Source organism: Chelonoidis abingdonii, chromosome 1, assembly GCF_003597395.2.
Source record: "Chelonoidis abingdonii isolate Lonesome George chromosome 1, CheloAbing_2.0, whole genome shotgun sequence".
Taxonomy (NCBI): domain Eukaryota; kingdom Metazoa; phylum Chordata; order Testudines; family Testudinidae; genus Chelonoidis; species Chelonoidis abingdonii.
In genome coordinates this window covers 189410756-189426105 of record NC_133769.1, presented here as the reverse complement: position 1 = coordinate 189426105, position 15350 = coordinate 189410756, and the positions used below count along the sequence as shown (strand labels likewise).

Below are 15350 nucleotides of genomic sequence, written 5' to 3'. Positions count from 1 at the left end.
ATAGAAATGAAAACCAATATCATACCAATGAATAATCCTGCATAAAGGCAGTTTACTAATGCTGAATAAGAGCAGGGCCAAAGTGGAACCCTGTGGAGCACAAGAAATAAGTGCATCAGCAAAAGGACACAAATTACTTTTGGAAATACACTGCAGGTAACTGTCGGATAAATATGATTCAAGCCAATTTAGGACTGTGCCAAACAGAAAGTTCCTTAGGCATTCAAGAAGAACATTTAGATCTAGCAAAATAAGAATGGATGGAGAATGAAAATCTGCCTTTAGGAATAGATTATTTCATTTATATTTTATTACAAATTTTAAACATACAAAGACAGAGCGTATGGGATTTGATCCTGTGCCCACTAAAATCAATAGCTGCTGTGATATGAGATTAGGCCCAAGAAGACTAAATTATTGTTCATTTAGGGACATCTCTTTTTCCCAGTATAATTATAAATAAAATTATGTGCACGTTTCATCTCTTACTCATTAAGGTGCCAGCTCAGAGATAACACTTCTATTTACCGCTACTCCTCTACCCGCTGATATTCTGGTCTTTATCATGGGGAAAATTTGAAGTGTATTGTAGGGAGGGCAGAGGAGAAAAGTAAAGAGAAAAATGAGTCTGAAACCAAATTAAATATGTCAAGTTTTTGATCTAATAGATTGTAATTGAATCCGTGGACAAGATTATTTTCAGATCACTGAAAACATATCTCTTTGGCAGGCTCCTTGTCTTCTATCTAGCGTAAAGCTACAAGATGGTGTGTCTGCCCCAAAACAAAAGCAAGTGTGTTTAGAGTATTACAGTCATTAACAGAACTCTCCCAGGCCCACCACTATCAATGGCATAGATTGGTTGAATTTTTTTTCAATTAGAGTTTCCACTAGAATTTTGACCAAAAAAAATCACAAAATAGTTTCATGAAAATTTCCCCTTTACCAACCCATTTTTCAACCAGGAATGGATCTAGTCAAAGCTCAAAAGTTTTGATGATTTTTTTGTTCATATTTCAGTTAATGAAAAAAGGAAAGGGAATTTGCTATCTAGGAAGGACTCTGTTGTATGATCCAATGCATAATTCTTCCCCTCCTTGCATCTGGGTGGTGCAAAATCTGGCCCTAGGGGAAGACAGGAGAATTTTCAGTGAGAGTGAGGCTGAGAATATAAAAAAAAGGGTAAATTGTAGATAACAGAAGTCTTAGTGCTTCAGATAGTAATTTGTACAGTCTTTTAGTCATGTGAATGTAAGAACAATTCACTTGTTGAATCATGCTAGAGCCTCTGCTTCTGGAAAAAGTATGGTCCGGTGTAATGAAGACCAATTTGCATGAAATTATAATTAATATTTACTTTGTCTCTTTCTTGCAAGAAATGCAGGAAACCTCCTAACAACTGGGGAGATAGTTCAGAAAACCATAAACATTTGTTGAGATAAAAACTGAATTTGCTTCCATGGTATTTATGGACTTTTTCCCCAGCTTTCCTCAAACATTCATAAGAATATAAGAACGGCCGTACTGGGTCAGACCAATGGTCCATCTAGCCCAGTATCCTGTCTACTGACAGTGGCCAATGCCAGGTGCCCCAGAGGGAGTGAACCTAACAGATGGTGATCAAGTGATCTCTCTCCTGCCGTCCATCACCACCCTCTGACAAACAGAGGCTAGGGACACCATTCCTTACCCATCCTGGCTAATAGCTATTAATGGATTTAACCTCCATGAATTTATCCAGTTTTCTTTTAAACTCTGTTATAGTCCTAGCCTTCACAACCTCCTCAGGTGAGGCAAGGAGTTCCACAAGATGACTGTGCACTGTGTGAAGAAGAACTTCATTTTATTTGTTTTAAACCTGCTGCCCATTAATTTCATTTGGTGTCCCCTAGTTCTTGTATTATGGGAATAAGTAAATAACTTTTCCTTATCTACTTCCTCCACATCACTCATGATTTTATACACCTCTATCATATGATATCCCCCCTTAATCTCCTCTTTTCCAAGCTGAAAAGTCCTAGCTTATTTAATCTCTCCTTATATGGGACTTGTTCCAACCCCTAATCATTTTAGTTGCCCTTCTCTGAACCTTTTCTAGTGCCAGTATATATTTTCTGAGATGAGGAGACCACATCTGTACACAGCATTCAAGATGTGGGGATACCAGGGATTTATATAAAGGCAATAATATATTCTCTGTCTTATTCTCTATCCCCTTTTTAATGATTCCTAGTATCCTATTTGCTTTTTTGACCGCCTCTGCACACTGCATGGATGTCTTCAGAGAACTATCCCTGATGACACCAAGATCTTTTTCCTGATTAGTTGTAGCTAAATTAGTCCCCATCATATTGTATGTATAGTTGGGGTTATTTTTTCCAATGTGCATTACTTTACATTTATCCACATTACATTTCATTTGCCATTTTGTTGCCCAATCACTTATATGAGCAACTTTCTGTTTGTGGAAATAGAGAGTGGTGGGAATACTCCTGCAGATATTTTTTTTACACCAAAGGTGTTCACCGGTGATTTTGAAGTTTTTTGCAGGCCTGGGAATCATTCAGTCAGGAAGAAGAAATAATATCATGTGATTTAAGTGATCAGTCAAACAGCATGAATAATTAATTACAAATGGCAAATAAGTGAAAACATAGTTTGGATGAATAGGCCATGAGCCGTCCCGGGCTGAATCACGTTCAGTTAGGGACTGAAGCAAAGTCTGGTGAAGTCAATCAGCTCACAAATCATTTGTCAAATAATTCTGAACAATGAACATATTCATGAGTTGGTCTGTTCCAGGGCTGGTGCAACCATTTAGGTGATCTAGGCAGTCGCCTAGGGCGCTGGGATTTGGGGGGGCGGCATTTTCTTCAGCAGCGACTGCGGCAGCCAGATCTTCAGCCGCCTCGGTTGCCGTTGGCATTTAGGTGGAGGGAGCTGGGGCAAGGGAGCGTGGGTTGGCCGCCTGCAGCAAGTAAGGGGGGGGAAGCATGCAGGGGAACTCCCTGCTCCAGCTCACCCCTGTCCCGCCTCCTCCCTGAGCAATGGTGGCTGCTTCACTTTTCCCGCCTCCCAGGCTTGTGGCACCTAAGCTGATTGGTGTCGCAAGCCTGGGAGGTGGGAGAAGTGAAGCAGTGACGGCGTGCTTGGGGAGCAGGGGTGAGCTGGGGCATGGGGATGCCTCAGGGTGGGGAGTGGGGAGCTGCTGCAAGGGGGGCGCCTCAGGGCAAAGGGGGGGGAGCTGCCACAGAGGGGGCCACCTCAGGGCGGGGGCTTGGGGATGGGGGAGGGCGCAAGGTGGAAGTTTTGCCTAGGGTGCGAAACATCCTTGCACCAGCCCTGGTCTGTTCATAGATAAACCACAAATAAAAAATCAATAATTATTTGTTGCAAACATATCATTCAGTTCTAACCTCTTCTATATCTCTTTGGCAACTAGACAGAGCCACCTGCCAAAGAAATAGAAGAAAGGTACTACTGCTCTAAGATGCAATTTATTTTTAAGTAGCGAGGCTTGGTTTGGGAGAATGATCCAAATCTTGCTGTCCTACCAAAGGAAGTTAACTATAGCCCATATTGGAATAAAACTAAATTTTAAAATCTCAAAATCCTCTGTGAAATGGAATTACTATTCTCTGCTCAAGTCCACAGTTAAACAATGCTCACCCTGCCACTGAGGTTTCTGTGTAGTGGATGCCACTTGGGCAGCAATGTGTTTATTTAGGGGTATGTTGTTTGAAGAACATTGACAGGAGGACTGTGTGCTGTGAATCCAAAACCCTCACTGACTGTCTACTGAAAATGTTCTCAAGTGTGTTTTGTTTTATTTCATTATATATCAGACAGAAAAAAGCTGCAATCTTTACAAAATTAAATTTAGAAATTCTAGACACAACCTGCAACAGCTGAAGTTTATATTTGAAAATAAGTCATGCATTTACTAAAGGGATTTTAAAGCAAAATTAATCTTGTGAAAGCAGTTCTTTGATAAGACAAACAGTACAAAAAATATCAAGAGAAATTTCCCCGCTCCTGGCAGAGGGACACACCCTGTATGAACATAACTGTTGCCATCTGGTGTATGGTGAGTCAGACTACTATCCTGGTCCTGCCAGATTTATGTGACATGCAGTCTTATGATCAACAACATTAAAGTCTGATTTGTCATGTAGCTAACATTTTCTAAGGCCATCTTCTCCTAATATGACTTTGAATATTGCATGTTAATAAACCCACTGAGGGGTATTCAGCTGGATCTGCCAACTATACCATGAATGTGATTATAATAAATAAATAAATAAAAATAAATAAAAAACCAAACACACCAGCAAAAAAGGCACATATGGCTTATGTTGTCACAAGTGCTTGGTGACAGTGGGTGCTTCAGTTTTTGGGTGCCTAATTTAAGGCAATTTAAAGTGATCTGTGTTTCTGATTTTCAAAATGTTGAGTGCCCAACAACTGAAGGTAGACAAAATTATTAGTTTTATGTATGTGGGGCCAGATTTTCTTAAGTTTCCACACCCACAATTGGGACGAGATTTCAGAAGAGCCCAACTCTCATTTAGATATCCAAATGATGTGTCCAGATTTTCAAAAGTGCACTGTGCAGTCAGTGCATGCAGGCTTTATGGGAGCTGTCAGCAATATTCAGGTAATACTGCGTCTTATCTTCACTTCTAGTCTGTTTTCCTGCATCTGTCAAAGTTGTTAATTGTGGGCTTTTTAAAACAAAATTATCTGTCTTCAGCCCCATTCATCATTGGACAGGAAAACCCTACAGGTCTTAGCTTCAGCACTCAGCAGGCTCTGAGGTTTTGACTCCCACAAAATCCTTGGGAAAGAGGATTTCTTACTTTTCCACTTACTAGCTGTTTTCTTAAGGTCACAAGGCCTGGTCCTAAAGACAGAGATATTTTACCACTAATTATTATGGCCCAATCTTCTGAGATTACTAAGTGCCCTCATTTTCAGTTATTCACTGAAACTGGGAGTGTTCTGCACACACATGAACAGGCCCTAGTTACTTTTTCTCAGGTTTTCTTGGAGCCTCACACTTAATAATTTTCAATTCTTTTTTTGAGGAAAAACAAACTGGGATATTAAAACACCAAAACTTTAGTTATTTTAATTTTCAGTTTACGAATATAAGTGTTCAAAAGTCAGTAGAGGAAAAATGATTGTCCATAGTAATAACTTGGCTGCATTGCACATGTGTTATATTTTCTATTTCTGTTATTGCTCTAAAGATGTACTGTCATATACTAATATATGTGTAGTTAAAGATATAACATAAATTATAGAGGATATACAGCACAGCTGAGTAAACAGTATCATAACATCCTCATTTCCTGAGTCAGAGCACTTAAATTAGGAACATTTATATTCATATACTTTCTTGATTTTAATAGGTAATTAACATAGATATCTGTTATGAAACATATACTTACTGCACAGTTTATTTTCAAAGTTGAACACAGAGAACAACACTTAGTTTGTCCTTTCAGTTATTTCCTAATGTTAATGTCTCAAACTTTATTCTTTTTATTGTTGGGCACTGGCTGCCAGCTTTCAGTATGTATAATTTGTACATAGTGTTCATTTTATTTTAGAACATACAGTTTCAACAACATGGTTTGTCTCATCTTAAGAACCAATACAAAGGGTTATCCAGATCAGATGATAGCCAGCCAGCAACCTGATACTGTGAAACAGTGGTGTTGTACTCTGATAACCACTAGCTGTTTAGTCTGACAGAGGGCCAGATCCTTAGATTTACTCAGTTTGTTCTCACTGATGTGCGTGACATCTTTGCCTGAGTAAACACTGAGGAAGACCAGGCTAAGGACAAAGTCCAACAAAGAATATGCATAGACTAAAGATGTTGTGGTTGCAGGCATAAAAACTGGGACATCTCCATATGTAGCAACACCATTAACCCATGGATACTATAGTTTTTTTCACACAAACTTTTATACCTGCTATCCTGGTGCTCTCTGATGTCATCCCTGGAAGTAATAACTCCAGACTATTTTGCTTCTGGGCATCACTTCACACTATCAATAATGGTGATAGGTCAGTGTATTATAACATCATTCTTGGAAATACAACATTTTTCAGGAATTTTTCAGAGAGTGACATCAAACTGCAGTAGTTTACAAGTACTGGATGTATTCCCATGAGTAAAGACAGAAAGCAAGTATTTACTACCCGGATATATTAACATGATAATTATTTAAGCTTAATCAAGTAATGTTTGTACAGTTCTTTGTGATTCTTACATGAAAGGTGTTACAGGGGCACAAAGTATTATTACTTTTTAATAAGGCTACGATTTAGTCACGCAGAAGTCCATGGAGGTCATGGAAGTAACGGATTACATGACTTCCTTGACCTCCGTGACAAACATGGGGTCCTATTAATTATTTCCTGACAAAAAATATAAGGACAAAATGGTAGTTCCTACTTAGGATGTAGGCAAGCACACACATGCTCGCACGCACATACACACACACAAACATGCAAATAAACATGAACAAGCCCTAGTGTGTGTATAAAAACAGATACAGTACACCGGAGGCCTGGACAAAACCAACCACATACTCCATGAGAGTTTATAGGGTACAGCTAGCTTGACATGTTTTTGTTATTGAAAAGGCTATAACATCTGGTCCTTGGATTATTACTCTTAGATCAAAGAGTCATGATATGAAGTCTACTTTTTAATCATCCAGAGATTTCTGATAATGAAATAGTGAGAAATATTTTTTTGGAATGGCCCATTCAGCTGAAAGAGAAATTCCAGAAACACGGAAGAATATGAAAACAAAAGAAAGAAGAAGAAGAAAAGAGTAAATATTGGCAGGAACTTGAGGTGCTGAGAGTAGCTCTTACAGAATGACTTTTCTTGATAATGTTTGTAAAAAGGATTTGGTCTATAAGCAATGCCAATATGAATGCTAAAAGAATTCACAGAACCTCCGTTAATACACAAAGAGTTTTATAATATTTTGGAAATGTAATTTGGTTCATTTTTTGGAGACAAGTGCTCTATAATGGCACACACTTTCGATATTTTTTATTTATATACTGGTTTGGTGACTCCCCTTTGCAAACACTGTTATAAAAATATCCAATTACATTTCATTTACAACGATTATAGACTCACTACTCACATGCACAAGGCAGTGTATGAACAATGGCATGTCTACACAGAAATTATCAGTCTGAACCAAATTTAGCCCCCAGTTACACCAGTGCAACTCCCATAGATTTAAGTTAATTCTAGATACTACTACTGATTTGATTAGAAGATAGATGCTGATCTCCTTATTTGAGATATGTGGACGAAGAGCACTAGATAAAAGTCAAGTGTTATTATTATTATGTATTATTATTTAGGCAAAACTTTCATTAAGTCAGTGATGCAATAAATAAGATGTGTCAATGTGCTTTTCACCTGTGTACGGGCAGCAGTATTGGGTGGTCTGATTTTCTAAGAAGAGACCTTCCCGAAAGTGGATAGTCTAACATATTGTATGAATTGAATTGGGCTGAATCAATGATGGAATTTAATCATTTGTCCATGAACCTTAGAATAAGAATTTTTGTGTAAATATATGTCTGTGAAGCCATCTAACTTCTCAAGCATGCCAAAAGCATGTTTTAAAGCTAGGCTAGCCTAATCCTCCTCCAGTTGAAGCTCATGGGAGTTTGGAAATTTTGTGAGATTGCTTTTACAAATATATGGTCCATTTGGGAAAAGATGTTATCCATTTATGTATTTTATTTTAACATCAGACAGAAAATCTTTTTCTAGCTGGAATTATATTGTAGATTTGTTAACCATTTATGAAAATAATTTTCCTAAGCATAAAGGCGATCAAATAGAAAGTTATGTATAAGTCAACAATTTTTTAAACTGTTTTCACATAGTTAAATAGAAAGATCAAATTTGTACTTCAAGAATGTAAAAAATGCAATTACATTTTGATTTTGCAGGGGTTAGTAATACAGAGCATGTTTGCTTTTGATCTATTTTGAAATTTCTGGAGAGAAATGTAATATGTAAGTAGAAATGGCTCACTGGCTTTGGCAAATACGAGTTTACACTTCACAAATGTTATGCATGGTACCAACAACTTTCCAGTAAGTGCTTGTAATTCTGGGAAGCAATTCAACAGTAGCTTCTGTAAATTTACATTTCTTTCAAGAGCAATTCAAAAGTTGAAGACTAGCGACACAAAGAACCAATAAATATATACAAATATCTTGATAAAGTCTGGCAGACTGATTCATTTTTTCATTATGGGTTAGATTCTTCCACCTTTATGCATATGGAGTATTGCCTTATTTGGCAGTGTCATTTGAACTGCCCAATGAGAAATCAGTGTGAGTAAGGGTGTCAGAATCTAGCCCTGTATAAATATGATTTAAAATACTGAAAATAAACTGGTTTGTAAATGACAACACTGATTAATACAATCTCAGCTGATTGTGCCACATAAAAAGATGCTTTCCAAGCCCTGTTCATTTTATATTTTGCTAATAGTCCTATTACAGAATATTTCAGATAAGCATTCTTAATATTGCTTGTTCACAGTTCCTCATTTTGTAGGTTCCTTCTCAATACAAGACGTTCCCTAAGATTAAGAATGAAAAGGCATCTACTACAGACACACTTGATTGAAATAGCTGGTAAATTGCTCCAGTAATGAGAAAATTCCCTTTCCCCTGGATAGTCCAACTGCTTAGCAGTGAACCATTTTTCAGATAAAGAATTTTAAAGAAATTAAAATTAAAGAGAATTTCTTTAAAATCACAAACAAAGGGCCTGCTCTCATGGAAATTAGTGGCAAAACTCTCTTGCAATGTTAGGCAAGATCAAGCCATACCATTAGTTTATGCTTTATAATACAGAGACTGATTTTTCAGGGATTCTGGTGTGCAAATACAATGATGCTTTAGAAAATACTGGTGCTTCTTAAAAAATGTAGTTAAAAATATAAGACGATGAAGTTCGCCAAATCTCTCATTGGCTTAAAAAAATAGGTCAAGTAACACATTATTAGTTCTGCTAGTACACAGTTCCTACATTCCAAAGTACAAGAGATTTTGCTTAATATTTCAACATCCTGTTTCATTCATTAGTCTATAGATTGAAATATTTGGCTTTAGCCATGTGCACCTCTTTTTTATTTTTGAAAATGGAATCCAGATGCTATTTGTGTAGTTATATTATTAGACATGCTATTTATTTAAAAAAAGATGTTTGAATATATTCATTTGTTAGTTTCTTTGTGGTTTTTAAAAAGGTGTATGTTTGGGTCTGTTCTATCGCTAGAATGTTTGCCTGTGTTTTTTATGATTATTTGCTTGTATGTAGTTGTGAATGTATTGTTTTCTTTCCTCCTTTAATACTTTGTTTTTAAAAAGGCAAATACTCTGTGTTGTTTTAGAAAAGGCGAGCATTACCATGTTTTTTGTTGTGTCCATAAAAATCTTAAAGCGTGCTGCAAAGTACTTACGAACCCATTTGTTATGTTTGCAGACTCTGAGCACAAGCACTCTGTTTGTATAGATAGGATGTGACCAAGGTCAGACATTTTGTGGTTTTGCATATAGAAAACAAATAAAGCAGCAGCATATCGCATATCTCTCTTCAACTTTTTCCACGGAATGGCACTAGAATACCTGTAGCAGGAGACATTAGATTGTAATTCCTTGGGGGCAGGGACAGTGTCTTCTTCACATAGGTTTGGACAGCACCTCGCAAAATATTTGGTAGCCCTGAATAAGTTAAACACAAAGCTGCTCAACCTTTGCTAGAGTGCCACTTCACTGAAATATTAGAACTAAAGGCAAAGATTCAAGGCCAATAACAAGAGTTTTGTCTAGCAGTGGAAATGCTGGTTCAGTGGGAAGGACTCGGGAAAGGAAGGATGCAGTTCTGTCTCCTGCGCTCCCTTCATCACCATTGTCAACTCTGGAGAACTTATAGAGCAGCTCACCATATCTGTTTTCTTTCCTTAAATCCCAGCTTCTGGAGCCACGTGATTGGGGAACCCCAAAGTCTCAAAACAAGAAGGCAACGAGAAAGAATCCCAAGTTTATTATTTTCTAAACACTCATTTGTTTTAACCAATCTCAGGGGTTTGGGGGGGCCCTGGCTCCATGGTTTTGGACTGCTGGGGGTTGGTAGTAGTGGCTCTTTCCACTCCAGTCTCACTCCCGGGGATGCCTTTCCTCTCTTTGGGTGCTTGATTTCAAGCAAGATTTATTCCCTGGGAGCCATTTACCACCCTGTCCTAAAATCTCCCTCACAAACAGAGCCAGCCCTGCTGAGCAAGAGGCAGGGGAAGTTCCCCTTCTCTGTCCCTCCCTCCCTGTGGGGGGAGGGGCCAGGAAAGGGTTAAGCAGAAACTTGGCAGAGGAGCTGAGCGGCATGGAGAGGGGAGGGACTGGGCTGTGCTCAGCTGGGTGGGGAGGATGAAAGTCAGCCTCCCAGCCATTGCAGCAGAGCGAGCCAGGGCGGAGGGCAGGCGGCGAGCTCTGTGTGTGTGTGTACGCGCGCTGCCTGGCAGAGGAGGCTGCCCCGCTTGCCGTGCAGCCAGGGAGGAGACTCTCCCCCGGCCCCCACGCAGCAGCCCCCTGCCCTGGAAACGCTCCCCGGAGCCCGGCCCTAGAGAACTCGGCTCCGCGGGCGTGAGAGGGACACGCAGGGCGCCTGCGGGCCGGACGCGCCGGGCTGGCGGCAGGGTGAGTGTCTGCGCCGGCCCGCGAGNAGCGGGGGCCTGGGGGCTGGCCCCGCCGAGCGGGGAGGGAGGCAGGCAGGCGGCTGGAAACAATGCCGGGGTGGCCGCGGAGCGGGCGCCGCCGCTGCTGGCTGGGAGGGGAGGGATTGTTTCCGGTGACGGCCCCCCACCCCCAGCTGCCTGCCAGCGCCTCGAGCGGGCGACGAAAGCGAAAAGTTTGGCCCAAAATTGCGGCTTTGAGGGGAGCCGAGAGCGTGGCAAAGTTTGTGTTCGCCGCCGCCGCCCCGCTTTTCCCTGCCAGCCCCGCTACAGGGAGACTCCCCCGGGTCGGGTGCGGGGCTCAGGCAGCGCGAACTCTGTGCGGGGTCGCTGCACGTCCAGCAGCTCCCCGGGCCTGCGTGTCTGGGGGGCGGGGAAATAAACCCCGGGGTCCAGAAGCATTAAACCAGGACCCCCCCAAATCGTGTTGTCTTCCCCCTACCCCCTTTCCGGATCCACCGCCGCCTCTTGCTGCTTGCACGGCAGCAGGCAAGGCCATGCTTCGCTCTGCTCGCCCCTCTTGTTGTATATTTCCTCTCTCCGCCCTTTCCAAAGGCGCCCACAGTTTATTGTGGGCTAGGAATCACCCCCCATGCCATCTGCTGTGTATGACACACAACTCTTTCCCCCGCCCTCGCGCAAAAAGGTGCTTTCTCACCATTTACCTTACATAACGTGCAGCCCCTGGGGGCATCTCTTCTGTGTTTTATAAGCTGAAGGTTTGTATATCAGGACTTGATACATATTTGGTGTCCCCAAAGCCCTTCAGGATTGCCTTTTGTCCCCTACAAAATTCTATTGATTGAGGGTTTTCCATACTTCTCTCAATCACTAACAAAACTGAAACATATCGAAATGTACTTTTGGGTCATAGAATAATAAATTAGGATTACACAATCAAACCTTCCTGATGTGCACTGTATTATGTCGTGTGGCTGTGTGGGGTAGTCTTTGTCTCCTTTGAGTGTGATGATGTGCATTTTTAGTGGAAAGCACCAGGGTGGTACTGGAAATCCTCAACACATGGAGATGATGTTCTAAGAACTATGGAGTTTCTGACTTTGGGAATGATTCAGCGTTAGGGAGGCTGATATGCAGTTGACTCATTCTGCTTATTACTCCTTTCACTCTTCTTGTGGCAAGATACCTTTTTCAAAAGAAAGTTCTATTTGTGTTGTTTGATTCTGGGAGTATTTTATGGGTATTTTGTTGTATTCCGCTGCTAACACACAGGCCAGGTGGAATTTAACTGAGTCATGCAGTTTAAATTATCAGATATACAAATTTATGGAGTTTGTTTACAAAGAATCATAATACAACACACAGACCTCGGTAAGGAAAAATGAAGTCACTTCCGAAAAGGGGGTGATCTGTCCTTCAGTTTATGATACAACACCTGCGTTTTTAAATGTGCTAGAGTCAATTGCTGTCTTAAATAGTTGTTGGACTAGAGACTGGAATGTGACACATCAGTAAACCATCTCACAAACAAAACTTGTCAGAGATGAGAATGTTTTGTGGTTAATCATCTGATTTAATGTCATTCAAGGGGAAACTTGCTATAAAGTGAATTTTACAAACATTAAAACTGCAAAATTGCCAGAACTAGAGATGACATCTCATGCAGTGAGCTCTCATGCAGGACAACTAAATTGAGAACAAATAAAGAGTTTGTTGCCTGGGCCATTGTTGTGCTCTCAAACTTCTTGTTAACTTCTCAGCATTCCCTTCTCCTACAGTCTGAGAGAGAGAATTGAAATTGACATTTAACTGACAGGAGCACTTGACTGTAAGTTCAGTTCACATACTTATGTGCAAGTTTTGGTTGTGCAAGAGATAACAAATAGTGAACAGGCATTCAGTAGTGAATGGGAACGCCTGCCTTTCTCTTGGACTGGCCTGCAATCCTTTATTATCACCATCTCTGGTGAGATCCTCTGCTACATGCTTTTTAGAGCATGAGTACACTAAATACAACCCAGGTGGATTACTTTTCTACTAGTCGTAAGGGTTACTTGTAACTATGACACACACATCTTCAGAGCGAAATTTTTGTGCTTATGTTTTTTTAATTGATGGTGGTTCTTTAAAAAAAAAAAAAGAATCAAAACTTTTGGAGAGAAATAGATTTATGATTATTACAGTACTAAAAATTGTACTAGGTAAAGAAGTATAGGTGATGAGTGTCTTCATTTAGTAAGCTTGAATAGCTTATTTAAATGTTAACTTTGTTGATTTTTATGTTGTATCTATCATTCTGTAAATGACACCAAGGAAAAAATTGATTTAAAACAACAGAGGTTCACTAAAGGTCATCACAGAGTTCAAACCTGGGTGAACTGAAATACTGATCTTATTTTCCTTTAGTTTTTGCTTAATATGAGGTCTGTTAACATGAATACACATGCCTGCTAGATAATAGCTTATCACATTGTCCTTGCAGAGAAAACTTGTTCTCTTTTTGCATAACTAATGTAGTCTGACAAAATAAGGTTTCTAGAAATCTTAATGCCAGACCAGCGTTAATACTGTCTCGTGTGACCTTCTCATAAACAACCTAAATGGAGCAACTATAAGGTGGGTGCATAACTGGTTGGCAAACCATTCCCAGAGAGTAGTTATCAGTGGTTCACAATCATGGTGGAAAGGCATATTGAGTGGGGTCCCGCAGGGATCAGTTCTGGGTCTGGTTCTGTTTAATATCTAAATCATTGATAAAGATAATGGCATAGAGCAGGGATGGGCAACCTTTGGCATGCGGCTCGCCAGGGTAGGCCCCCTGGTGGGCCAGGCTGGTTTGTTTGGCCGAACCTGTGCACGCGGCAGGTAATAGTGGCTCCCACTGGCCACAGTTCACCGCTCCAGGCCAATGGGGGCTGCAGGAAGCAGTGGCCTGCACATCCCTCGGCCCAAACTGATTCCGGCAGCCCCCATTGGTCTAGAGCGGTGAACCGTGGCCAGTGGGAGCCACGATTGGCCGAACCTGCAGATGCAGCAGGTAAACAAACCAGCCTGGTCCGCCAGAGGGCTTACCCGGGCGAGCCATGTGCTAAAGGTTGCCGATCCCTGGCATAGAGAGTACACTTATAAAGTTTGCGGAGCATACGAACCTGGGAGAGGTTGAAAGTGCTTTTGGAGGATAGGATTAAAATTCAAAATGATCTGGAGAAATGGTCTGGTGTAAATAGGTTAAATTCAACAAGAACAAATGCAAAGTACTCCACTTAAGAAGGAACGATCAGTTGCACGCATACGAAATGGGAAATGACTGCCTAGGAAGGAGTACGGCAGAAAGGGAGCTGTACGTTATAGTGGATCACAGGCTAACTGTGAGTCAATAGCGTAACACTTGCAAAAAAAAAACAAAACAAACATCATTCTGGGATGTAGTAACAGGAATGTTGTAAGCAAGATACAGGAAGTAATTCTTCCACTTTACTCCACATTCATTAGGCCTCAGCTGGAGTATTGTATCCAGTTTTGAGTGCCACGTTTTAGGAGAGATGTGAACAAATTGAAGAAAGTCCAGAGAATAGTAACAAAAATGATTAAAGGTTTAGAAAACATGTCCTATGAGGGAAGATTGGAAAAAAATTAATTTGTTTCTTCTGGACAAGAGAAGACAGAGGGGACATAACAACCTTTTATGTGCTTGCAAACTGTTACGAGGAGGAGGGAGGAAAAAATGTTCTCCTTAACCTCCAAGGGTAGGAGAAGAAGCAGTGGTTTTCGATTGCAGCAAGGATGGTTTAGGTTGGACATAAGAAAAAGCTTCCTAAATGTCAGGTTGGTTATGCACTGGAATAAATTTCATAGGGAGGTTGTGGAATCTTCATGGAGCACATCAACACATAATACAAATAGTTTAACGTATGTCTCAATTTGCCTCAAGCAAGCTTATGGAACTACATTTCACATAATAGCCCTGCCCAGGAAAGGTGCAGTTGTGGTTGCTCCAATCTCAAATAAAATATATTAGAAGATGGAGGGGGGGAGTACAGAGAAAGGCAACAAAAATGATTAGAGGGTATGGAACTGCTTCCATTTGAGGAGAGATTAAAAAGACAGGGGCTTTTCAGCTTGGAAAAGAGACAGGTAAGAGGGGCTATGAGAAAGGTCTATAAAATCATGACTGGTGTGAAGACAATAAATAAGGAGGTGTTCTTTACCTCTTCACGTAATACAAGAACCCTGGATTACCCAAGGAAATTAATAGGCCTAAGGCTTAAAACTAAGAAAAGGAAGTATTTTGTCATACAATTTACAGTCAGCCTGTGAAACTCATTGCCCGGAGATGTTGTGAAGGCCAATATTATAACCGGGTTCGAAAAAGAATTAGATAAGTTCATGGAGGTCAGGTCCGCCAGTGTCTGTTTGCCAAGATCGTCAGGGATGCATCCCCATGCTCTGGGTGTCCCTAGCCTCTGACTGCCGGAAGTTGGGAGTGGGTAATGGGACCATTTGATGGTTGCCTGTTCTGTTCATTCCCTGTGAAGCACTTGGCTTTGGCTACTATCAGAAGACAGGATACTGGGCTAGATGAACCACTGGTCT

At 40.7% G+C, this 15350-nt stretch overlaps 1 protein-coding gene across 1 annotated transcript in view; it reads left to right on the top strand.

Annotated features, from left to right (window-relative positions):
• Positions 1-10511: 10511 nt before the first annotated feature.
• NRIP1 (nuclear receptor interacting protein 1) overlaps positions 10512-15350 on the top strand; it is a 104489-nt gene continuing 99650 nt past the window's right edge. The window contains exon 1 of the mRNA XM_032763890.2: positions 10512-10761. The gene's annotated coding sequence lies outside the window, so the exon portion shown is untranslated. The remainder of the gene's footprint in view (positions 10762-15350) is intronic.